Raw genomic sequence first — 24,457 nt, forward strand, 5'->3', positions numbered from 1 at the left:
ACATATCGGCATCTGTCTATGTCTCACTCATGCATGATCATTTGCACATTCACACCTCTCTATGTCTATATCACACGCACACTGTCTCCACATTGCCCTTCCGCCACAACACACATATGGACACATACACATGTTCTCTCTCAGTCACACACACAAAATAAGTATTAAAAAAACTAGGGCGCACCTGAAACGTCCAAATCCAAATAAATACGAACTGGAGCTAAATTCAAATATATGGAAATATTGCAGCGTCAAGAACTTTCCCAAGAAAAAAAAGTTGAGTAATATTCGAGGATTGTCTTCACACACACAAAAAGGTTCGGTGGATGTCCTTCGAGCGTGACACGGTGACGCACCGTTCGATCGACCGCGCGGCCGCGGTTCATGCGCTTGCACAGGATTCCGTATCGTGGCTGTGGTACTTACTTCAAAAAAACTAATAAAAGCGTTGCCTAAGTCTAATGTTTACGTGTACTAGTACGGTTTTCTTTTAAGTTTGACCAACCTTATATAAAACTAAAGTAAGCTCCTACATACGCACTCATCAATATCCGTCGCCGCCGTTGCGCATGCCGATGCCCGCCTGCTCCGGCCAACAATTCCTCGCCCATCACCGCCGTGTCGCCGCCATCCCTGTGCCATGAAGCCAAAGGCTTGCACGCTCACGTCGTCTGCAGTCCCTCCTCGACATGCAGTCGCGCTGCCAAGCACGCGAGTAGCTGGTGGAGCCGCGTCTATGCACGCAGCATACGAAGAGGAGGACGAGCGTGTGCTCCAGCACGCCGGCGAGGAGGAACTAGCGTGTCATTGTCGTCTCCGCCCGCGCGGAGGAGGCGCGCATGGTGGCTATCGCGGCAGAAGCCGGTCGCACGCGCGTCGAGCCCACAAACCGGGTGCGGACGCGGAATCTACCATCGAGACCTTGAATGCCACGTGGATCCTGCAATCTGAAGGAGCAATTTGGGTCAGTCGACTCATGTGAGCCGTTTGATGCAACATGGATGGCTAGAAGGGCTTCTTCCACCTCTTCTGTCGTCTTCTTCCTTCACTCCGTCGAACTTCTTTCTCAAATCGACTGGCCCAAATTATAGTACTAGTACGAACGTATTAAGTACAGTAGGAACACAAAGATACAAGCAGTAGTACCAACTGCAAGAAGAACAGTAGTAAGACATAGTACTAGTACTACTGTACGTACTAAAGAGTTCAAATAACGAGAAAGAACATAACATAGTTCTGCTGGGGCCTCAACACAACACACCCTAGAAAATAAACTAAGCAACTAGTCCGCTTGACACTGCAGTAGAACTAGCATAAGCGACGACACTGCCACCTACTCGGACTCCGAGTCCACGTCCTTGACTTCGTCCTCGTCCCTCTACCTCTTCCTCTTCGCTGACGCTTTTTTGCTTGAACCGGACACTGGGCTCTGCTTCTTCATCCAACCCTTGTAGATATTTAAACAAAGGTAGGCATCCATTGCTGTGTACAGGATGTGATCTTCATCTAATGTCTTCAACTCCCATGCATGATGAAACTCGTGATGAGGTTTCTTCAGTTTAGCGTACGAAGGATCAATCATGGCTGCTGCCAGGGTCAGCATTGAAGGTTGAGAGGAGGACACCAGGCTTTCCTTCTGGAGATCGAAGGGTTAGCCTACAACCAGACCTATCCGACGCAGGACATCCCTATCGTTCTTAAAGCCTACAGTAACGAATTTCACTCTTTTGTCCTTGAGGAAGTTCTTAAAATCCTAACACTCAATGTCGGCATGGCATATGTGTTAGACCAAGCAAACATTATGTACGCAAACCTGGATCACGGCGGGCATCTTCCTCTTTTCGTCCTTTAGATCCTTCTCTTGTCCCAGGACTGTGGTGTACTCAACATCTAGCCCAGCGACCCACTCATTCGTTGAACTGTTGAACATGCGTAGGAAGCGAGCAAGCCATGCTTTCACCGTTGCGGATCCACGTGTGTAGATGACGATGAACTGATTGCCAGTGATGGCTCTAACCTGGTACTCAGTGGCGACCATGGAGATTTGGGAGGCCATGGATTTTGGAGGAGGGTTAGGAGAAGTTGAACTGTTGTACCCCGCAAAAACTGGGAGCGAACTAATGTGAAAGGACGGGACGACTGGGACCGAACTGTTGTGAGGTAGAAGACGGGGACGAGTAGGGCGTGCGAACGGTGTGGGGTTCCTGGCTTGACCGGTGGATAAATGGCTGCAAGCCCCCAAAGAGTTCTCGAGAACTATGCAGGACCCACTAGATGTCATGTCTACTAGACCCATATTGTAGGCCTGACGATATAGCTTCTGCCTGTTTGCACGCCATGCCGGCGCGTGGATGTAACTTCACTTAATTCCGTCAACCGTCGCGCCTCCCACGACCTTCGCCTCCCTCGCGCGCTCACGTCCTTTGAGACTTCGACCGGCTATAAATGAGCAATTTTTTTGCCTACTCCGCATGCATGATACTCCCTCTGGTCCTTTTTACTCCCGTCAACCGTTTGCAAAGTGTTTGACCAAATTTATACTTTTTTTGAACACCACCTTATATTAATTAACCAGCCACACCAGTACACTCATTCGATGCAATATTCACCACACAGGGCGGTACGTTATTTACAAGAATACCATCTAATCTATTGTCAAAGCTATACTTAGCGATTAAGTGTGCCACCTTATTGGCCGAACTGCTAATCTTTGACAATTGAAGATTGTTGATAAACTTCAAGATGCTCAACGCTTTCATCTTTAGGTCACGCATAGCAGACCTGTCATAGTCCCCCGATGCAAGAGACGCTACCACAAAAGCGCAATCAGTCTCTAAAATTACATGATTATGAAGAGAAATACCTATGTAGAGAGCAGCGATGCAAGCCCTAAGCTCCGCTTCCTCCATGCTTTGAGAGGCATCAATGAAATCCCATGACCAAATTTATACTAAAAATATCAATATCTACATTACTGATTATAATGAGTATAAGAACTACGTTTTATAATAAGTGTAAAATATTGATTTGACATTGTGAATGTTCACATTGTGAATGCTGATTATAATGAGTACTAGTACATTTTTCTATAAGTCTGGTGAAAGTAGAGGTACATTGACTTCAGACAAAACTTAAATGCACAATGCTGACTAGTTCCTCCATGCAGGTGTGTGCCATGTCCTATCTTGTCATCACAACAAGGTTAGCTATTAGAGTACCACTACCTCCCTTCTAGTTTAAAGGGCTCGATTCAAAAATTTCACCTACTCTTAGCAAGATAGTAGAGGCGGTGGAATAGTTTTTGAAGTCTACAAAAGTACTCAACTAATGCTGTCGTTCTTCACAAAAAAATGTGTTTACCAATGCATGCATGAACACTAGTTACTCCAACCCCCCTGTCTTCTTTAATTCTTTGCCACATCAGCATGTTTGCTATTCCCGTGTGCATGATACCAGCTAAGATACCATCATTATGGCCAGCCTTAATCATCGCATGCAATAATTTAGTGCACCTTGAAATATGAACATGTGTGCGGCGTGTATGTTTTTAATGACTTGAGACTATATATAGCCCGGCATGCAAGAAGACTTATTATGCACTGTTTCCCATACCTGCAGGAAGCCCGTTCGTCTCCAAATCTTTTCCTCTCCATGTGTGGAAATAATATGCCTGCCAAACTCTCCTTCTCCCTCCGGCGGTCCAACCACTCCACCCTGTGTGAAAAAATCTGCATGCATGACTCTCCTCCCCCACGGTCGTCCAAACCGTTGTGACCAGCAATATTTCCACCCCTTCGCTCCCCCGTAATTTACTCCAACAAATATGCCCATGTAGCTTTTACTTAACTTCAGGTGCATTGAGTCACTGACATATGGGCCCAACAGGGGACTGGCCAACATGTCAGTGACGCAACTGGACATGCAGTTAAGTCAGTGCAGTTCATTTCATATCTTACATAGGTGTGCCATTGCTTGCAATAAATACTGCGCCTCCCACGACATCGCTATCTCCTCCCCCTCATGTTCACATTCAGCGCTATCTCCTCCCCTCCCTCTCACTCGACCACCATGGCATCGCCCCTCCCAAGCCCTAGGAGCCCCTCCGCTGCGCCGCGCGGACGGTCACGCATCATCGTTCCGTTCCTCGCCGCCACTAGTCGAGGAGGACGCGTCGGTGTTCTGCCCCTCGCCGCTACGCGACGCGTCGCCGTTCCGTTCCTCGCTGCCACTAGTCGAGAAGGACGCGTCGGCGTTCCGCTCCTCATCGTGACGCGACGCGTCGCTGTTCCGTTCCTCGCGCCACTAGTCGAGGAGGACGCGTCAGTGTTCCGCTCCTCGTCGTGACGCATCAAGGTGGACGCGTTGGCATTCCCAATCTCGCCAGCACGCGCGTCGGAGGACACGTCGGCTCCCCGCTATGAGGAGAATGCCGCGCCGCCCGCCGAGCCCCCCAGCCTTGAGGAGCTTTGGAAAGAAATGGATGTCGCCTTGTGGGAGGCTTTGCCTCCAGCAGAGCACGCCAAAATAGAGGCGGAGAAGAAGGCCGAGGAAGAGAAGCGCACCGCGGAACAAGCTGCCTGAGAGGCCTATGTCGCGTCCGAGAGAGTCACGCAATTGGCTCTCTGGCAGAAGGCTCGTGCGAGGGCCGTGAGGGTGGCGGAGGACGCCCGTGCCGACGCCCTGAGTGCAGTTGGGCCCAAGCGCCTCATCTACGCTTGGCGGTACGTGGACCGGGTGCACTCTTCCAGCAAGGAGGAGTACCTGTTGGTGCCAGATCACCACACCGGTGAGATCGCGCTCGCCCGCCAGCAAGCCGCCAATCAGCACCTCGCGAGTTGCGAGGCTGAGGAAGAGGCATTGTGTCGGCGCACTGGGAAACGACTGCACACCAGGGCACTCGTGGCGCGCTGCAAGTGCTCCTGTGAGCGCCGTGGATTTTAGGAGGAGTATAATTTTTGTTTCGTAAGGCGATCTCATTAGTTTTGGGACGCAAATGATAAATCCCAAACTTTAGGAATTTTTAGCGTCCTTAATTAAGTACGTAAAATGGAAAGTTTGGAAACCTTGTGTATTCGTACGCATTTTGCAAGTACGTGCATATAAAACAAACTTTACTATATACTATCGGACTACACGTCTCTCTCGATATATGCTTGCAGACTGTGCTACTCCCTCCGTCCAGGTCAATAAGTCATCTTTGGTTGTGCACCGTGACCAAGAAGGAGGGAAGACTTGTACACCTAGACGGAGAGAGTACTACTATTACTTATGTACGTGCAAATGCACGTTTTAACATTATGATGCGGTTTTTGTAAAAGTAAAAAAATAGCACTAGTCAAGCTTGTGAAACGATTCAATGCAAAACAAATGCAAAAATGCTCGTTTGCTTGTTTACTTTTAGCTTCCTTCTCTGAGGTTATTTCTCTGTCGTACTTTGTATGGAGTATCTCACTGGTTGGAAAGGCATGCAAATTCCCAAACCTCTTCCTACACCCTGTATCGAATTTTTTGCCTAACCAATTGTGCTGTGCAATTGGAATTCCAACTTGAGTACTAGCTACTACTAGTAGGAGTACCAGGGGCCAGTTCTAGATTAGTAATCCCATAACTACTACCTCCGTCCTAGTTTATTGGTCCCCATTGTAATCTGTGTCAAATTTTGATCATAAATTTAACTAATGAAATGTTAGTGCATGTCACATGCACTACTCCATCCGTCTAGGTGAGTAAGTCATCTTAGGCTGTGCACCGTGACCAAGGAGGATAAAATGAGAAACGTTAATGTTTATTTGCTAATTAATAGTATTGCATGCAATGAACTAACCACTGCATGTCGTGTTTGATATCTCAAGTCATTAAAAGCATGCAAACTCTTTATCTCTTATTAGTTGATATGTCAAGAAACAAGAAACGAGGTAGAAGTTAATGCACTGCGCCTAAGTGTTTTGGGATTATTTGGTTTTTGTAAGATGACTTACACACCTAGACGGAGGGTGTAACATTTTATCAGTTAAATCTTTGGTCAAAATTTAGCACAAATTACAATGGTGAGGAATAAACCAGGACGGAGTAGTAGTTTAGAAGCCCAAATAAATGAGTGAGGCGCCTTATTGTTACTCTCCACTATGACTAGTCTTGTGGGAAAAGCTGGGGAAGCCGTCAAAAGAACTGGCCCTAGGAGTAGTAGCTAGCTAGGGATCGAGTGTGCGAGATGAACCGAAGAAAGTAAATGAAGAGAGATGAAATGCAAAAAAGACAGAGGGATGTGATGGTTGCTTGTCCGTTTATTTTACCAGGCCACTTATTACTAGGAGTGGTTGGGTTTTGTGATATGACGGCTTTACTGCCGCGCCACGAGCGGGGTGAGAGGTGAGACTCCCGTGCAGCGCCGCCCTCTACACTTGTACTAACCCTGAACTAACTCTAACCAAAGAGGTGTTTGGATGGTAGGGTTAGATGGAGCATGGATACGGCGAGGCGCCTTCACGGGTGGTGCGAGAGGGAGGGAGGGAGAGGACGAGAAGCTTCGAGGAAGTGGGGAAGGATATGCTGTAGGAAGAGCGAGAGAAAAATGTGTTTTTAATGGCCCCGAGAAGAACTAACCCGAATAAGCACCTCTTGGGTGGGTTAGATTTTTTGGATGAGTTAGATGCATCTAACCCAAACTAACCCTCCTGTTTGGATACTTTTGGGTTAGTTGAGTCCAAACTAACCCAAACTAACTCTAACCCATGGATCCAAACAGGGCCTACATCGGTCGTGGTTTATTAGTCCCCCATTGTATTTGACTGAAGATTTAACTGACAAAATGTTAGTGCATGTCAACAAAAACGATATCGTTGGATTCATATTTGAACATAGTTTTGAATGCTATAATTTTAGGTGACATGCATCAGCATTTATCGTACTATATATAATGTTAGTTCAATTTTTGGTCGTACTAATCTATAGTAGTAAGGTGCCCGTGCGTTGCACCGAAGAGTGAAATGCATTGATCGGGGAGTTGTTTATTTTGACAAAGGATGTGGGGGTCATCTCATGTGTAACGGGTATCGATAGGTTTCTTCGGATATTATTTCATCTCTAGAGCTCACAAACATCCGGGTGAAATCGATAAAAAGGTATCTTTTGCAAACAAAAGCGTTCAACTGTTCAACCTGCATCCAAAACTTGTGAAGAAATAACACTTATTGTGCTTTGCAAGAAATGATCTTTAAGAATTAGTTTTTGAGTATCGATTGTTATACATGTTGGCTACAGATGACATGGCACTTTCTTATAGTCAACAGTTGGCTATACTATTAAGTTATATTAACCATGCCCTTATACACCTAGACGGAGGGATTAAATCAGGATGACTTGCAAGGGGGCAGAGGAGATGTAAGAAATGGTTCATCGTAAGTCTTTCACCAGTACTGTAGTAAAAATTCATACATGGAAGATTCTAGACTAAACCATAAACGGATACACTTTTATTCATGCGCGATACTCCAATAGAGCAAGATCCTGCATGGAAGTCTCCACATGCTTAGACAGCGGATTACATTGAGCGAAGACTAATGATCAACATTTAACTTGATAATGCATATGTCCAGGTGAACCTCCTTGGAGTCCCCGTGCACCGCGTCGGCAGGTAAAGGATGCCATGGGTTTTCCAAGTCCACATTGGCGGGATAGTCCCAGCTCCCCAGAGTCCAAGTCCGTTCGATGAGGCCGGTGTCGCCGCCCATGCGACCCGGAGGGGTAGTAACACTGACCACGCACCCGTACATCGGCCTCGTGTCAGTGTCAGCGTCACCGGTGTCGCCCCTGACGCACATTACAGAGACGGGGCAGCAGCCTGCGCAGGCCTCGCCGCTGCCCACGATCAACAGGAAGACCTTGCCGTCCTCCTCTGAGACTAGCAGGCGGCAGTGATCCTCCAGCAACTCCGGCATGGTGAACGGGTAGCACGTCTCGTACTTGATGTTCTCCACCAAGGGCCAGCAGTGACCGCTGCACGCATCCGTGAGGTGATGCACCATGTCCGCCGGCGAGCCACAAAACGGCATCGGGCACTTATAGCAGTGGACGAAGGGCTCCTTGGAGGCATCGACCAGGCCGTCCATGAAACGGGAGTGACTGCAGGGGACATTGCGCCATTTGAATATATGAGCAAGTTACTACGAGATTTAATCCGAAGAAGCACAAAATAAATCATGACGGCTATAACAGAGATGAAACTAATCATGTGGACTAGCATAGTAGTAGGATACAGAGTAGAAACATGAATTCTACCACGATTTCAAACAGGAAGGACAGAAACACATACGATGCAACGGGAGCAGCACCGTTGGCGTTGAGGTTGTCGCCCATGTCGTTGAGGAAGAGGTTGCCGAGGTCGGGGAAGAAGTCGTCGTCGGTGAAGTCGTGGCTGCCAGCAGTCGCGAGAGTGCGCTCCCCAAATTTCAACAGCGCTGCCGAATGTAGCGCAGGAGGGAGTGGCTGTAGGGGACGTTGCGGCCGCCGAATGGATCGCAGGAGTAGTGCATGAAGCAGTAGATGGTGTCCTTACTAGTACTCCCTAGTCTCCATCTATCTATATCTATATCTATATTTATATTTATTTATACTCTTATAGAAAACCGAGTTGGTGATGATGGTATGCCTTCCATCTTGTAATATAGACCGTCCAATTTATATCTGACGGATAGAAAGCCAACTATGACAATTTTACAAAAGATACCCGCACCTCTCTCCACATTTACAGATAAGGCCTTGCCTCGTTCATCCTTATCTCCCACAACCTCGTGCTCCTCCCTATGTCTCTATATCTACTACTCTTCTTTGTTTTTTTATAAAAAAAATGAATAGTGCTGCATCGTCTGTTGCACACCCGGCTGAACACGCCTCCTCGCCTCCATCATCACCAACTGAGGGGTTGTTTGGTTCCTAGCCACACCTTGCCACACTTTGCCACACCTAATCTTAGGCAAGTTTGACCAAGTTAGATAGGTGTTTGGTTCTAGCCACACCTAAGGCAAAGATTTGTTTTATGAGCAGTGAGCCCCACATGTCATAGACACAAAAAGTTTGGCAAGATTCCCTTAGGCAAGCCAAAGTGTGGCTAACAATTTGAGCAACTCAACTAAGGCAAGTTTGGCAATTGTGGCAAAAATCATGTGGCAATATATGGCAAAGATAGTCACAATCCAAACAACCCCTGAGTCTTTTATAGGAGTAGGAGGAGATAAAGAACCGAGTTGGTGATGATGGTGTGCCGTGCAATGCACGGGCATCTTGCTAATTTTTTTGCATATAAGTCCAAACACCATGTAGACACGGTCTTTGAGCACGGTTCGTAGTCGTTCCATGCTCGGGCATTGAAGTTTGTAACTATTTTAGATTAGAATATACTACTCCTTCGGTGCTAGTAGTAGAGCAGAGTCCTACTCTACTACTCTACTCAAGCAAGTTAGGGCATAGTACTGTAGTAGGTACTGTAGGGAGTACCAGTACTGTGATCACTCAAGCAAGTTGTCTCGCATCGACATGACCCTACGTTGTTGTTATGTGTATCGTAAGTCAAGCGGCATGCTGTAGTCATCATCACCTGTCCACTTCCCGCAGCACATATTCGCTTCTCGATCTTTGTCCGCACATAATCTCGTCCAATCTTCCATCCCCGCTAAGGCGCCTCCCCCCTCGTCCGAAACCCAAGCACTAACAATGGCAGAACCGAGCAGCGTCCGCCGAAAGAGTGGCTGGAATTCGCTCCCCACAGAGGTAATCAAGCTCATTGTTTCGCGTGTGGACAATCTCAGTACCATGCCGCTCGCCGCGTGCTCGTCGGGGCTGTACCGTTTACTCAAAGCCCTCAGGCCGGAGCTTTTTAAGCCAGCTCCTTGCTTGCTGATGCCGCCTGATCTTCAGAAACGGCGTGTCACGCAGCATAACGATCGTAGGGTGGCGAGCATCAACCCCCTTGACTGCGATCCGATCCCCGTCAGCCTCAACTACATTAACGGTATGTACTGGGTCGGCATGAACACGTCTTGGATGGTGCTCGTCGACGGTCGCGGCAGCTGGATGCTCGTGGAGGTCTACACCCGGCGATTGATCCCCCTTCCTTCGATTAACACTGCACTGCTTTGGCACCGCGGCCCAGAATACTCAGAATCTTACAGTAGCCAACATGATACCAAGTTTGATTTGCTCAAGGTTGTAATCTGCCGAGTGCCCACAAGATCTGCGAATTATAAAGACTTCAGGCTAATTGCGTTCTTCAACCGCGGTCTCGCCTATCTGACAGGTCACTGCGGTAAGTGGATAAATCTGCACGTCCATCGCAGGATCATACATCCTCCATGGTTCTCTGATGCCATTGAACACAACGGCTTCATTTACGCTGTCGACTCCTTCTATGGCTGGATGTATTGCTCGCCTACTCTAGTCATCGCTACAAACGGCTGTTACAACAGTATGTTACTTTCCTATGATATCATGATGGCTTGCTTATATTACTGTCAACATTTACTGAAAAATATTCATGCTCATAACATGCTGTTCTTAAGATTGACTAAATCAAGAGCCCTTTTTTATTTGACTCCAACTTGATATGATGTTGTAGGCCGCCTGGTGTCCCTACCCTTCCTAATCCCAGAACCTTTCAAAGAAAAGCGGCATGGCAGTTGCAGGTGGTTCCTGGCTCGATCAGACGACGGCGAAAGATTGATGATCGTTCGCACGTACCGGACGTGTTGTTTCGCGGAATACAATCACAGTCACTGCAAGGTCTTTGAGCAGGATCCCAGCTTCTCTAGGCCTTCAGGAATTTTTGACTGGAGGCTGTAGCCTTGGTACATGCTCTCTGTTTGTCGGACTGAATTATCCGATTAACCAGGAGATAACCGACGGCAAGGATCATGATGGCAGCGCGGTTTCTTTCATCAGGCAAAACTGTGTGTACACAGCGTACCATGCGTCTCTGCATGCACCATACCCTGATATGTGCCGCCACGCTCTGCAGCCCAAAGTAGGAGAGAGGGTCGCAAGTATCAGACTTCGACCTGCTGGCTGGAGTTTCCCCCGTCAGGCACCCATCTAGTTCAAGCCGTCAGCCAATCTCCACAGCTTAATAAATAGTAACGTCTAACTGAGCCAGTTAGTTAGATGTGTACACTTGTGTAGTAGGATCTTTATTTAGTTTTATGCATACACTTGTTATTTTTTGGTAGCCCTTTTGTAATGATGGCTGATGTTTGGTTTGGAAGAGAGAGCTGCGTCTTCACTCTTCTGGCCTGCTTACTGCTTCTGTTGCACCCCCAGCCCTGGTTGCTGCTGCTGCTGTTTTCAATGTACAATCAGTAGTATATTTCGTCTGTTGGTTGAATAAATGTGTTGTTAGAACGACAAACACAATGTTTTGGAAGTCGTTGCACGGTTCGATCCTTTAGTGCCCCGTACCGTACGTAGCTCATACTATTTTTCGTACGGCACACATTTTCCACTTGTTGATAACATGCAGCCCACTGATGAAGGCCCAATAGAGAAGCCCATAATTAACTGGAAGGGAGGCTCTCACATGAATCCGGCCCAGGTACATGCTCATGGTACCCTAAACATAAATAAGTAAATAAATAAATAAAGCTAAATGCTCATGCACCAGTTCTTTGGGAAAATAGGTAGCCCAGTATTTCTTTTTGAAGTATACCCAAGCTAGGCCTATTTGTTTTCTCCGAATTACTGGGCTGCAAATCTTTCAAGACGAGGAGGGATGCATTCCGTCCTGGCCAAAGAGTATGGTCAATGTCTGTTAAAAGTAATATCAAAAGGGGTTGAAAATTCCAAAAAAATTATAGCAAATGGGATATTAGTTTCTTTTTTTGTTTTTGTTCTTCACTGATATCTTATACGTATTTCATTGGATTTAACATGACATAGTACTAATTTATTTTTAAATTTGTTTTAGTATGGCTATTAATTTTTGGATTAAGAATATTTCGTTCCCCAGCAAAAATTTGCGAATTCTCAAAATTTCCCACATATTTAGTTAATTTTTTGACCCTGGTACTGACCAGAAAATGGCCAGCAATTCTAAAAATGGAAAACGGGCTGCAATAAATTCCATATGAATTAGAAAATGAGTAAAAATTATAAAAATAATAGCAAATGGGTGTACACGCCACAGATTTCGAGGCTGACTTGTTTACGCAAGGCTTTGTCAGTGAACACACGATTCTAGCAGCAGTGACTGTTGGATGTCCATCCAACGGCCGACGTGCTTCTTCAATCTCTGATCTTCCTGCTCCAGCCGCCTAAACTAGCGCCGGCGGGACTGCCTGCTCCCTCCTCTTGTGGCCCGCTGTGATGCCGCGCAGGCTTCCCCGGCCCACCCTACTCCCTCCGCTGGCCTGGCCGCACGCAATCAACTGCCTCCTTATTACGCGAAAAAAATGATTCCTCCCACTGACATCTGGGGTGCACCGGTTGGGAGGCTGACCTATGGGCCTACTAAGTTGACGCGTACGCAGGGCTTGTCAACTTAGTCAACAAATGATTCTAGTAGCAGTAACCGTTGGATTTGAATCGAACGGTCCTGCTGCTTCTTCAATCGCTGCTCTTCTTGCACCAACCGCCCAAACCAGCGCCGGGGAGACCGCCTGCTCCTGCCTCCAGTGGCCGGCTGTGCTGCCGTTGAGGCCTCATCGCCCCCTACTACTCCCACCGCTAGCCAGGCCCTGCGGCGACGGCAGCCTCACACCGCAGCAAAAACCAGTGAACCCTCGTACTCCTCTCCGCGTGGGCATCCACTCCCACGTCTTCCCGGGCTCCACGTCGTCCCCTTCCTAGGCCTCGCCGTCGTCCACCGCCTTGGTGCTCTCGGCGCGGCGTGGTCAATGTGGTCAACGACATTCCATCGGAAGAGTACTGTACATGGAGAGGCTGACAGCTGGGTCCACGGCCACAACCCAGTTTTTTTGTGATTTGCCAAGTAAGTCGCTTTGTCAGGCATGTTAGGCTCCAAATCTTTCAAGACGAGGAGAGCTTTCATTCGGCTGGCTGAGAAAATGGCCCATCAGTAATGAGAAATGGGTTATACATTTTTTAAACACATCAATCCGACAATTAGTTTCAAATATCCTTTTTTTCATTTCGAGATTTTAAATTACATTCATTTTTATGCGTTGAGAATTTGTTGGATTTTATATTGATATAAATTTATTTTTAAAATCAGTTTGAATGTGAGTCAAAATTTTGGGATTAAAACGGTTCGGACCGCACCAAAATTTGCAAAATTTCGTATAATTTTTTAACCGTGGCCACAATATTGGTTGTAATGCTAACAAAAAGAATATGGGCTCCAAAAAAACCTTAAGAATTAGCAAATGGGCTGTAAATTATTAGAAATAATGGCAGATGGGCTGTATGCTGTTTTCCACAGATTTGAGGCTTTCCAAAAAAAAGGTTGACGCACAAGCAGTGACTGTTGGATGGCCATCCAACGGCCGTCGTGCTTCTTCAATCTCTGCTCTTCCTGCTCCAGCCGCTCAAACAAGCGCCGGCGGGACTGCCTGCTCCCTCCTCCCCGCGGCCGGCTCTGCTGCCGCGCAGGCCTCACCGCCCCACCGTACTCCCATCGCTGGCCTAGCCATCCCTCTACTCACCCACACCTGCTGTTATTCTCCGGCGACGGCAGACGAACCAGTAAACCCTCGTACAGTCGTACTCCCCTCCGCGTGGGAAACAACTGCCGAGTCTTCCCTGCCTCCGTGTCGTTCCCTTCCTAGGCCTCGCTGTCGTCCACCGCCCTGGTGCTCTCGGCGCGGCCTGGTCAACATGGTCAACGACCGACATGCATCTGAAGTGGACTGTACGTGGAGAGGCCGACAGTTGGGTCCACGGCCGCACGCAAGGAAATGCCTCCTTATTACGCGCAAAATAATGATTCCTCCACCTGACATCAGGGACCCACCGAAAGGGCCTCTGTATTTCGTGAAAAAACGTTACCGCCGCTGACAGCTCGGATCCACCAGCTATATCTTCGCACGCAAGGAAGTGCCTCCTTATTACGCACCAAAAAATGAATACTCCCTGTTAGCTGGGACCCAGTATAGTGGCAGGCTGACTTGTGGGCCTTCTAAGTTGACGGGGACGGAGGGCTTTGTCAACTTAGTCAATATGCACGATTCTAGCTCGAGTGACCGTACGATATCCATCTAACGGCCGGAGTGCTTCTTCAACCTCTGGTCTTCTTGCTCCAGCCGCCCAAACCAGCGTCGGTCGTGCCTCATGCTCCTGCCTCCCGTGGCCGGCTGCGATGCGGCGGAGGCCTCACCGTCGTCTACTAATCCCACCGCTGGCCAGGCCATCCCTCTACTCACCCACACCTCTTGTTATTATGCGGCGACGGCAGCCTCACACGCAGCGAACCAGTGAACCCTCGTACTCCTCTATGAGTGGGCATCCACTATCGAGTCTTCCCCGGCTCCGCGTCGTCCCCTTCCTAGGCCTCACCGTCATCCACCGCCCAGGTGCTCTCGGCGCGGCGTGGTCAACGTGGTCAAGGAACGGCTTCCACTGGACATGGACTGTACGTGGAGAGGCTGACAGCTGGGTCCACGGCCGCAGCAAGGAAGTGCCTCCTTATTCTGTGCAAAATAATTATTCCTCCACCTGACAGCGAGGACCCACCGGACGGGCCACCGTATTTCACACAAAAAAAACGTTTCCCCCTTACTGCTAGGACCCACCAGCTACATCTTCGCACGCAAGGAAGTGCCTGGCAGTCGGGACCCACCTGGTCGAAGCGTACGTAGCATTGTCATTTTGGTCGCGAACGTGTACGTACATATATACTGGTCGATGTAGAGGCGCGCACGTGTCGTAGTAGAGGCGCGCACGTAGCATGTACACGTACGTACATCGGCCAGTGCACAAGAAAGAAAATACGGCCATGTATGTGTACATACGGGCGGGGTCTCGAACGCCTACTCGCGCATACGTACGGTCAGGGCTCGTGTACATGGCTGGTCGGAACGGAGAAACAACGTCGCCGTCGTGTTCATGGGGAGGCAACGGAATGCGTCGTGTTCACGGGGGGGCAACGGAATGCGTCGTGTTCATCGGGAGGCAACGGAACGCATGGCAGCCAACCGGCTGGGTCGGAATGGAATGCGTCGTCATGTCCATCGGGAGGGCTTGGACGGAACAGGCGATGAAAACGAGGCCTGGCGTACCACAAAACGGAGGAAACGGCCTTGTGTTCGACCGGCCACGTTCGAAATGGGGGTCCTGTTGATCGGGGCGGGTGTGGCGTACCGCAAAACGGACGAAACGGACCTCCTACGGTCGAAACAGGGGTCCTGTTGATCGAGAGGGGTGTGGCGTACCGCAAAACAGACGAAACGGACCTCCTACGGTCGAAACGGGGGTCCTGTTGATCGGGAGGGGTGTGGCGTACCGCAAAACGGACGAAATGCACCTCCTACGGTCGAAACGGGGGTCCTGTTGATCGGGAGTGGTGTGGCGTACCGTAAAACGAATGAAACGGACCTCCTATGGTCGAAACGGGGGTCCTGTTGATCGGGAGGGGTGTGGCGTACCGCAAAACGGACGAAACGAACTTGTGTTGGAGCGCTACGGTCGAAACAGGGGTCCTGTTCATCAGGAGGGGTGTAGCGTACCGCAAAACGGGACTCCACAGGATACTGTTCATCTCCACCGTCGACCTCCTCCAGCCCCCATGGGCTACCGTTGAGGGAGTCCTTGATAAAGGGGTATCCGGACAGCCGGACTATATTCATCGTCCGGACTATAGAAGCGTCAAGATACAAGACACAAGACTTCGGCTCGTGTCCGGATGGGACTCTCCTTTGCGTGGAAGACAAGCTTGGCGATACGGATATTATGTTTCCTTCCTTGTAACCGACTCCATGTAAACCCTAGCTCTCTGGTGCCTATATAAACCGGAGAGGATGGTCCTTAGAAGGCCGATTGCAAATACAATCATACCATCATAGGCTAGCTCTTAGGGTTTAGCCTCTACGATCTCGTGGTAGATCTACTCTTGTACTACACATATCTTCAATATTAATCAGGCAGAAAGTAGGGTTTTACCTCCATCAAGAGGGACCGAACCTGGGTAAACATTGTGTCCCTTGCTTCCTGTTACCATCAGCCTAAGACACACAGATCAGGACCTCCTACCCGAGAGCCGCCGGTTTTGACACCGACAACTGTCGACCTCCTCCAGCCTCCACGGGCTCCTGTTCATCCAGCCTCCACCGCGCACTACTCCACCGGCTATTGTTCAACCACCCATCCACGGGCACCCCTCCACCGTCTACTGTTCATCCATCCCTCCACACCACGGGGTCATGTTCATCCACCCCTCCACGGGCACCCCTCCACTGTCTACTATTCATCGAGCCCTCCACACCACGGGGTCATGTTCATCCACCCCTCCACCGTCTACTGTTCATCCAACCGTCCACACCACGGGGTCCTGTTCATCCAGAGGCAACGCCACCGCTTACTGTTCATCCACCCCCCCCCCTCCCCGCAACGCTCACTGTTCATCCAATCGATCGGCTTCAGTTAGCAGCAGTAGCAAAGGAATCGCTCGATCGGGTTCAGTTAACAGCCATCGATTGATCGCTCGGGTTCAGTAACGCGTAGCCTGCAGTGCAATCGCTTGGGTTCAGTTAGAGCCCAACGCCTCGCTCGGGTTCAGTTAGAGCCAACGCCTCGCACACACATGTGTATGGGTACGAGAGAAACGCGCATCGCTCGGCCCCCGACCTCCCACCGTAACCGGGAACTCCCCGAAATTTTCCTCGCCCTCGCTTCTACCATGGTTTTTTCCGTCATGGACGGCCCAAAGAATGTCATGCAGCTGCGTCTCCGGCCCGCCCAGGACGAAAAGCCCATTTTCTGTCATGATTTTTTGTCATAGAAGTAGGAGCCCACCACATCTATGATGATACCGAGTTTTGTCACAATTATCGTCATAGAAGTGTCATATGTATGATAGAAAAAAAAATTCATTTGGCCCAAAATGTCACGGATGTGTCTTTTTTTTGTAGTGGTATGATTGAGTTATCTTTGCAAGTCTCTTCGAATTATCAGTTTGGTTTGGCCTACTAGATAGATCTTTCTTGCAATGGGAGAAGTTCTTAGCTTTGGGTTCAATCTTGCGACGTCCTTTCCCAGTGACAGCAGGGTCAGCATGGCACGTATTGTATTGTTGCCATCGAGGATAAAAAGATGGGGTTTATATCATATTGCATGAGTTTATCCCTCTACATCATGTCATCTTTCTTAATGCGTTACTCTATTCTTATGAACTTAATACTCTAGATGCATGCTGGATAGCGGTTGATGTGTGGAGTAATAGTAGTAGATGCAGGCAGGAGTCGGTCTACTTGTCACGGACGTGATGCCTATATACATGATCATGCCTAGATAATCTCATAATTATTCGCTTTTCTATCAATTGCTCGACAGTAATTTGTTCACCCACCGTAATACTTATGCTATCTTGAGAGAAGCCACTAGTGAAACATATGCCCCAGGTCTATCTTTTATCATATAAGCTTTCAATCTACTTTTATTTTCATCTTTACTTTTCTAATCTATATTATAAAACTAGTTGACCCGTTGCGCCAAATGGCGTAGAGACCTGCTGAAGACATCTTGCCGACGAAAAGAGTTTCATGCTGCAAGAACCTTCAACTAAATCATGGTATTTTGTAAACATGTTTATTGCGTTGTTAAATAATAGTCTGGGAAAAGGGAAATTTTGCATAATATGAATGTGTTCGATTTGAAAAAATGGCCACTATGATGAGAGAGTAAAGTTGGCATGGTTGTATTTTTTTAGCAAGTTTGAAAACATGGTTATCATGATGAAAAATCTGGCCATGCATATATTTCTTGGAAAAAAAGAGGGGGGAAGATAACCCTAGTTGACCCGTTGCGCCAAATGGCGCAGAGACCCGTTAAAGCCATGTTGTCGATGAAAATAGTTTCATTTTGCAAGGACATATTCGATATTGGTAGTAGAAAGGCCATGTGTTAAATCATATTATTTTGAAACCATGTTTATTCCATGTGCGCGATGAAAAGATATTCAAGGTTTCGTTGTGGGCAAGCACATATGGCAACAAATTTAATCTCCTTTAGTCTGGATAAACGGTAGCTTGCTGTTGCGCCAAATGGCGCAGAGGCACGCTAAATCCATGTTTGCGATGAAAAAAATATCCATGGTTGAATCCCTTTTAATATGAAACATGATGGATTTGTGTCTATAATTAGATATATATATACAAATTTTATTTTGGTAGCAGTCCCATTTAAAACAAAATAGAGTTTTTGGGTTGGCCGCTCGGAGTAGAAACGTTGGGTCAAATAGCGCAGAGTCCCATTTAAAACCATGGGCGCATTGAAAATACTTGATTTTTTTTGTAATTTTAGGTGTGCGTAACCACTTGATACCAACGCAAATCATTTTAATCGAAACTTAATAATGATTTCTCTTTACAAATATTTACGTACTTGAGCATGCACAATTTGTAATCAATTACATTTTTAAACATGAGATTGAAGTAGCTAACATTTTGCATTTAAGATAGCATATGATGAGATAGGAACAAAAGTTTGGTTCTTCCCGAGACTCACCAAACTTCAATACACACATACACTAATACATAGACCCAACAAAATCAGATCAGTGGTTTCAAATAGTTGAGCCTGCAATTAGAAAGTCCAAGGAGTTATGAACTTGTGCACTAAAAAAAGTAAACATATTTGACAATAAAATGTACTTAATACATGATAAACATTGTGTACAAGAGAACGATCAATTAAATCATATAATTTGGTTCTATACAAAAGGAAATTTCCTCTTTTGTGTACATCCTAAAGACCACCCCCTTGTGATGACCGCTTTATCCTTCGAGTCAAATGGCACAGCTCCTGTCCTTTGTGGCAAAATAATACCCATCAATGTCCAAAGCAAAAAGATTATGTAATGCATCGCGACTGATTGATTGTTTCATCTCTGCAACTACAAATCGTGTCTTCAAAAGGTTGCAGAAGCTCTAAACTTCTCCGGAATAGCTGCAACAGAAAAGAATAAGCTATACCATACTCAAGTTGACCACTGCAACAAAGATCGTTATAAAACAGAAACTTCAAAGGCCATATCAGGAAATGTGTTGATAGGATTTAGAAACATTTGTTGGAAAACGAATATATTTCTCAACACCAAACAAACTTAGAAAAACATTTCAACACTAAAATAAAACTGCATCAAGCACAATGGTTCCACTATACTATGTCGATGCCTAATTGCTAATTTACATTTAAGATTGATGGAACAAACAACATATAAAGAATCACGTTTGAAGTATATCAAAAGCTTGTAGCTTGATAAGAGAAAACAAAACAAGACACATGAGACTTGTAGGACATATATTTCTCAAAGAACACAACCGAACCTTAGTGTGCAAAGATCATAGTGCTCGACCACCAAACCTTGAACTGGTTAAAGTACAAACAAAATTAATCCTGTCGTAGAATAAAACCATTATGACCTACTAAATCCAACCTGACAAAATAATCCACAGAACATTTGATGTGTTGTTAATTGCTAGTTGTTATTTTTTTTTCGGAAAAAAACCATGGCACAACATATCTTGTATTGCCGTTTACAGAACAAAGGAAATTCAAGCAATATTTTAACATCAAATTTATCTTCCATCCTAATGATAGCCTCATACAGCGCCACATCTTTAAGCTTGTGCTTTTGAAAAATACCATACAAATATGTTAGATGGGTGCAAACGCTTCTATTCTCGTTATTAATTTGTTGCAATGCAAATTTGTAAGATATACATACAATTCCAGCTAGAAATACACTGACAAATTGCCATTGGAATCATCATAGGAAATTAAGAACAGGTTGCACCTTTTTCTTGAAAGAAAATAAAGAAAGAAAGAACATACCGGAATTTTAATATGATTAGAAAAAAGGTGGAGAACCATAACCCTTCTTCAGGGAGAGACAACAGCGGACGGCTTGGTGCCTGCTGAGGAACGTATGACATTATGTGATTAAACTCTTGGCAGATGAGCATGCATGAAGAACATCAATACAAAAAGTGATATAAAGTATTAAGAAGTTTTAGGTTCATTTATGTTATTTGAAGCCAAAATGTCCTAGCCAAAGAGAGTTGTAGAACAAACATTCCAGGTTTCTTTTGGAAGCCACAAGAACAAACTGCCTCGGTTTGTACATGAAAACATATGAAACATTAAAAAGCAGAGAAGCAAGATCTGTAGTGTTCCCATCAACCATTGAAAGATTTAATTAGGAATGAATTAGTTGTGCACACAGTAAAGAGTCAAAGCTTAAAAACAATCAAAACATATTTTAGTCAAATCAGCAGCAATCTGAAATTACAACTACCATGATATTTTTAGAAACCAATCTTGCAAGCGAAGCAGGATAATTGCCACAATCCTCTAGGAATTCATGGCCCCACCTAGCTAGTATCAACAAACGCCAAAAGTTGGTGATCCCATGAATGTATTAAGTGATTGTCTTAAAAGTTTGTACCAGACCTCACACAATATCCCTGCAAAAATTGGACAAACTGAAACTACTAATACTTTGAACTTGCACAAAACTGAAAGGTACCATTTTTATTCAAGCTACATTTACAGGCTGCTTTTTAGTTACAGAAAGTTGGGAGACACATAATCAAAGCAAGCCCGCAGATAGTGATAGATGAGGCAGAACAACTACTACGATCCAGTCTCAACATATCAATTAAGATGGATGGGTTGTACAGTGGTTGCAATACATTTGAAAATATCAGCAGCGAGATGTTTAGCTCAACCGTTCTAATATGCAATTGCAGAGAGCAAAATAAGTTAATTTTACATGAGCATCAAGGAGTATAACTGGTTCATGAGATATTCCGAAGTCGACATCTGCAGTACAATGCTTTGCTGCTTTGGTTTCCTCAGTTTGTGTAGCAAGCAGAGGATGCATCCCTACAGAGAATAATCACCTAATTAAATTTTGTGCAGTTAATTTGGAACATACCGATGCAAAGAGCAAAATTAGTTAATTTTACCTGAGCGTCATAGATTCTAACTCATCCTTGAGATATCCTGAAGTCAACACATGCAGTCAATTGCTTTGCCACTTTGATTTCCTCAGTTTGCATAGCAAGCGGATGATACACTCCTACAGATAACGGTCACCTAATTAAATTGTGTGTGGTTAATTTGGAACATACTAATGCATAGAGAAAAATAAGTTAACTTTACATGGGAGTCAAGGAGTATAACTCATCCATGAAATATCCTGAAGTCAACAGCTGTTGTACAATGATTTCCCATCACTTTGATTTCCTCAGTTTGCATAGCAATAGGAGGATGCATTCCTACAAAGAACAGTCACCTAACTTAACTTTTGTGTTGCTCAAGTTTGGTACGGAATGAACTGCTAAGGCTATCTTTGGTACGATTCTCAAGTAACCGTATCGACCCGGAAAAGCTTTTGAAATTTTAGATGTGTTGAAGCATAGAAGCTCGATAACAAATTAGAGATTACAATGCGGAAGCATTAGTCATTATGTGCATTAAGACTGACCTTGATGCCTCCAAACTTCTGCAACATTAAGAAGACGTCTTTGCCTCTGTTTGAGTAGAAATATGGTCCATTAGTTTGCAGAAAAGGAAAGATAATAAACAAGATACATTTGAAGCTTGAACAACAGATTTACACTATGAAGAAAGCAAAAAAAAATCTTCCTACTAACATCATTGGGAAGACATGAACATCTACACTACGTTTTGCATGTCATTAAATTAAACAAAGGTAACCAGTTAAATTCTAAATCAATGTAGAATCTCAGCTTTACACGGTAAATCTAAACCATTTGTTCATCACACAAAAATTAGGAGCCAGTAGAAAGGATGGGGACCAAATATCATCTGCAGCAGTAGCTCACAAGAGTCGGAACCTGCGAGCACGGATCATGAATGTCAACGAACAATATAGCCTGCAGTTCTTTCCTCCTTATCATGTTGGGAGCAAAGCCCATAATACCATATTACTATAACTTGTGAATAATAAGCTCACAAAAAAGTATAATTGTCCAGGGAAACTTGGTTTTCAATTTTAAAGTTATAACAGAACATTTGGTCGCAACAAATATGAATGATTGGGTTTAAAGCCTGAAAAAGTAGATTTCGCTCAATTTCTTAAAGCCATGGACCTAGTTCAATTATACAATAGACTAATCATTGTTTAGGCAGACCATGAGAAGTCAGATTCCACTTATAAAAATACATTAAAGAGCCTGCAGTTGAATGCAGACAAAACTGAATTTGGCTCTGGCCTACAAATAGCAAGGATTAAGTGGAGAGAACAAGGCAGCTGGCCAGGCTGCCGCATGGAGCTAGGTAGAGAAAGCTGACTTACTAACATCACTAAAAGAAGGAGCTTACATAGGTCGAGGTCGGAGGACACGCTACCATGGTTGCTGAAACACGAACTCCGTCCAGATCTCCTCATCCTACTCGAAGCTGCTGGTGGATCCACCTTTGTTCATTCTTCACTGGTTTCCAGCGGGTGTAGCTTCAAAATGTGTGGAACTCACTGCAACACAAAATGAGGTAATACATTTTTTGAAAAAACATGAAGTTGTTGTAATTCCCATAATGTCTCAACTGAATTTAACTGAAGAACGAAGGCGACACTACTGGCTCCTCGTATTAAACAAATTTAACTGAAGAACAAAGGCAACACTACAGGTTCCTCATTTCAACTGAATTTAACTAATCTCATAGTAGTATTTTGGGGTTCGTACCACTGCTGCTCACCGTGTACCATGGCCCCATGGGGAAGATGTGCGTCAGATGGGGAGGTGGCCGGCATGCCTGCGGGGAGGTGGACGGCGCACGGCGGCGAGACCGGGCCACAGGTCTGAGCGCATCCGTCACCACCAGCAAGCAGCCGAGCTTCTCCCATGTGACCATGTCACTCCTGGCCTCTCCTGCTCCAGATCGAGGCCATGCTCCTGGCGCCCTCAAAAAGAGAGGAAGAGGAGGTGAGGCGGGAAGGAAGATGGGCAGAAGGGTAGCTCACAAGAGTCGGAACCTGCGAGCGCAGCGGCGACGACGGGGCCGGTGGATCTGCAAGCGCCATGGCCACCTGACCCGCTCGCTACCCCTCTTCTCTTCCCTTCCCTCCCTTCCCTTCTGAAAACGGGAGGGGGGAGGTTGCGGGCGGAGGCTGGCCGGAGGAGACGGACGCGAGTGGCGGTGGGCTAGGGTTTCCCACCAAAGGCGGCTGGCGAGGGAGAGAGATCAAGGAGGGAGGGAGCGGTGCAGGCGAGGGGATTGGGCGTGGGGCAGGGAGGGAGTGGTGCGGGCGGGGGGATTGGGCGAGGCCTGCCCCACACTCCCGCAGATGGCACGGCGTGCACGCGGCGGGCGGGGAGAGGGTGATTCTGCACCTCGAATCAGTTCGCCCAGCCAACACGGGCGCTGCAAGAGCCCACCGGTCATTGGCTATACAAAGTCATCCTGCAGTAAAAACGAGTAGTGAAACAGCCAGCAAACATCCAACGCCTGAAACAAAGTCAAAGATCGGACTTCCGAAGATCAAACGGCCAACGAAGCCTGCCATCGAGGGAGCTCCCTGGTAGCGAGTTGGCTAGCCTCTTTCATGTTTTAAATACCAAAAATATACTTATCTTATCATACTATCTCATTAAGATCTCACTTTCGCAAGTGGCCGTGAAGGGATTGACAACCCCTTTATTGCGTTGGTTGTTTGTTTGTGTAGGTGCGTGGGACTTTTGAAGAGCCTCCTACTGGATTGATACCTTGGTTCTCAAAAACTGAGGGAAATAATTACGCTACTATTGCTGCATCACCCTTTCCTCTTCAAGGAAAACAAACGCAAGCTCAAGACGTAGCACCATGCCCATCTTCAACGAGTTGGAGCTCGTACCGCCAAAGCTCCCCAACTCCCCGGTACCGGTGTCCTCTAGCAAGGACTCCGAGGAGAAGGGGGAGGATGACTCGGAGGCAACCATGGACGATGTGGAGGGGATTTCTCCTCCATCACAGAGCGAGCTCCTCCGCGATCTCTCCATCGCCGCCTCTGCCGCCGAGTACTTGATTGAGGGATCCCCGCGCTCCACCGGGGTTGTCACGAGGTTCGGGGGCACCCCTCTGCGGAGGCTCGACCGAGTGACTCCAAAGAAGGGTGAGACGGCATCGGTTCACCAGGGCGACGCCCCCGCCTTGTCGTCCGTCGCCCCTGCTTCGGAGCCAGATGTCATGCGCCCGGCCGATCCTCAGGGCGCAATGAAGCGCTCACCCAAGAAGATTGGAGGTGTCGCGGTCCTGACCAGGAAAAGGGCATACGTCGCCGCTGATGAGTAAGTAT

The 24,457-nt window shown here is 46.7% G+C and overlaps 1 long non-coding RNA gene across 19 annotated transcripts; it reads right to left on the reverse strand.

Annotated features, from left to right (window-relative positions):
* Positions 1 to 18,771: 18,771 nt before the first annotated feature.
* Positions 18,772 to 23,450, reverse strand: LOC123156368 (uncharacterized). 19 transcript variants are annotated; one of them, XR_006478003.1, is made up of 9 exons: positions 23,159 to 23,450; positions 22,869 to 23,078; positions 22,507 to 22,657; positions 21,647 to 21,692; positions 21,322 to 21,437; positions 21,126 to 21,238; positions 19,990 to 21,042; positions 19,482 to 19,524; positions 18,772 to 19,101 (listed from the first exon to the last, which is right to left on the reverse strand). It is a non-coding gene; the product is annotated as an uncharacterized lncRNA (long non-coding RNA). The 19 variants fall into 19 exon arrangements; XR_006478002.1 differs by having other exon boundaries at positions 19,482 to 19,551; XR_006477988.1 differs by having other exon boundaries at positions 19,482 to 21,042.
* Between the last annotated feature and the right edge of the window lie 1,007 nt (positions 23,451 to 24,457).

This window comes from Triticum aestivum, chromosome 7B, assembly GCF_018294505.1.
Source record: "Triticum aestivum cultivar Chinese Spring chromosome 7B, IWGSC CS RefSeq v2.1, whole genome shotgun sequence".
NCBI lineage: Eukaryota > Viridiplantae > Streptophyta > Magnoliopsida > Poales > Poaceae > Triticum > Triticum aestivum.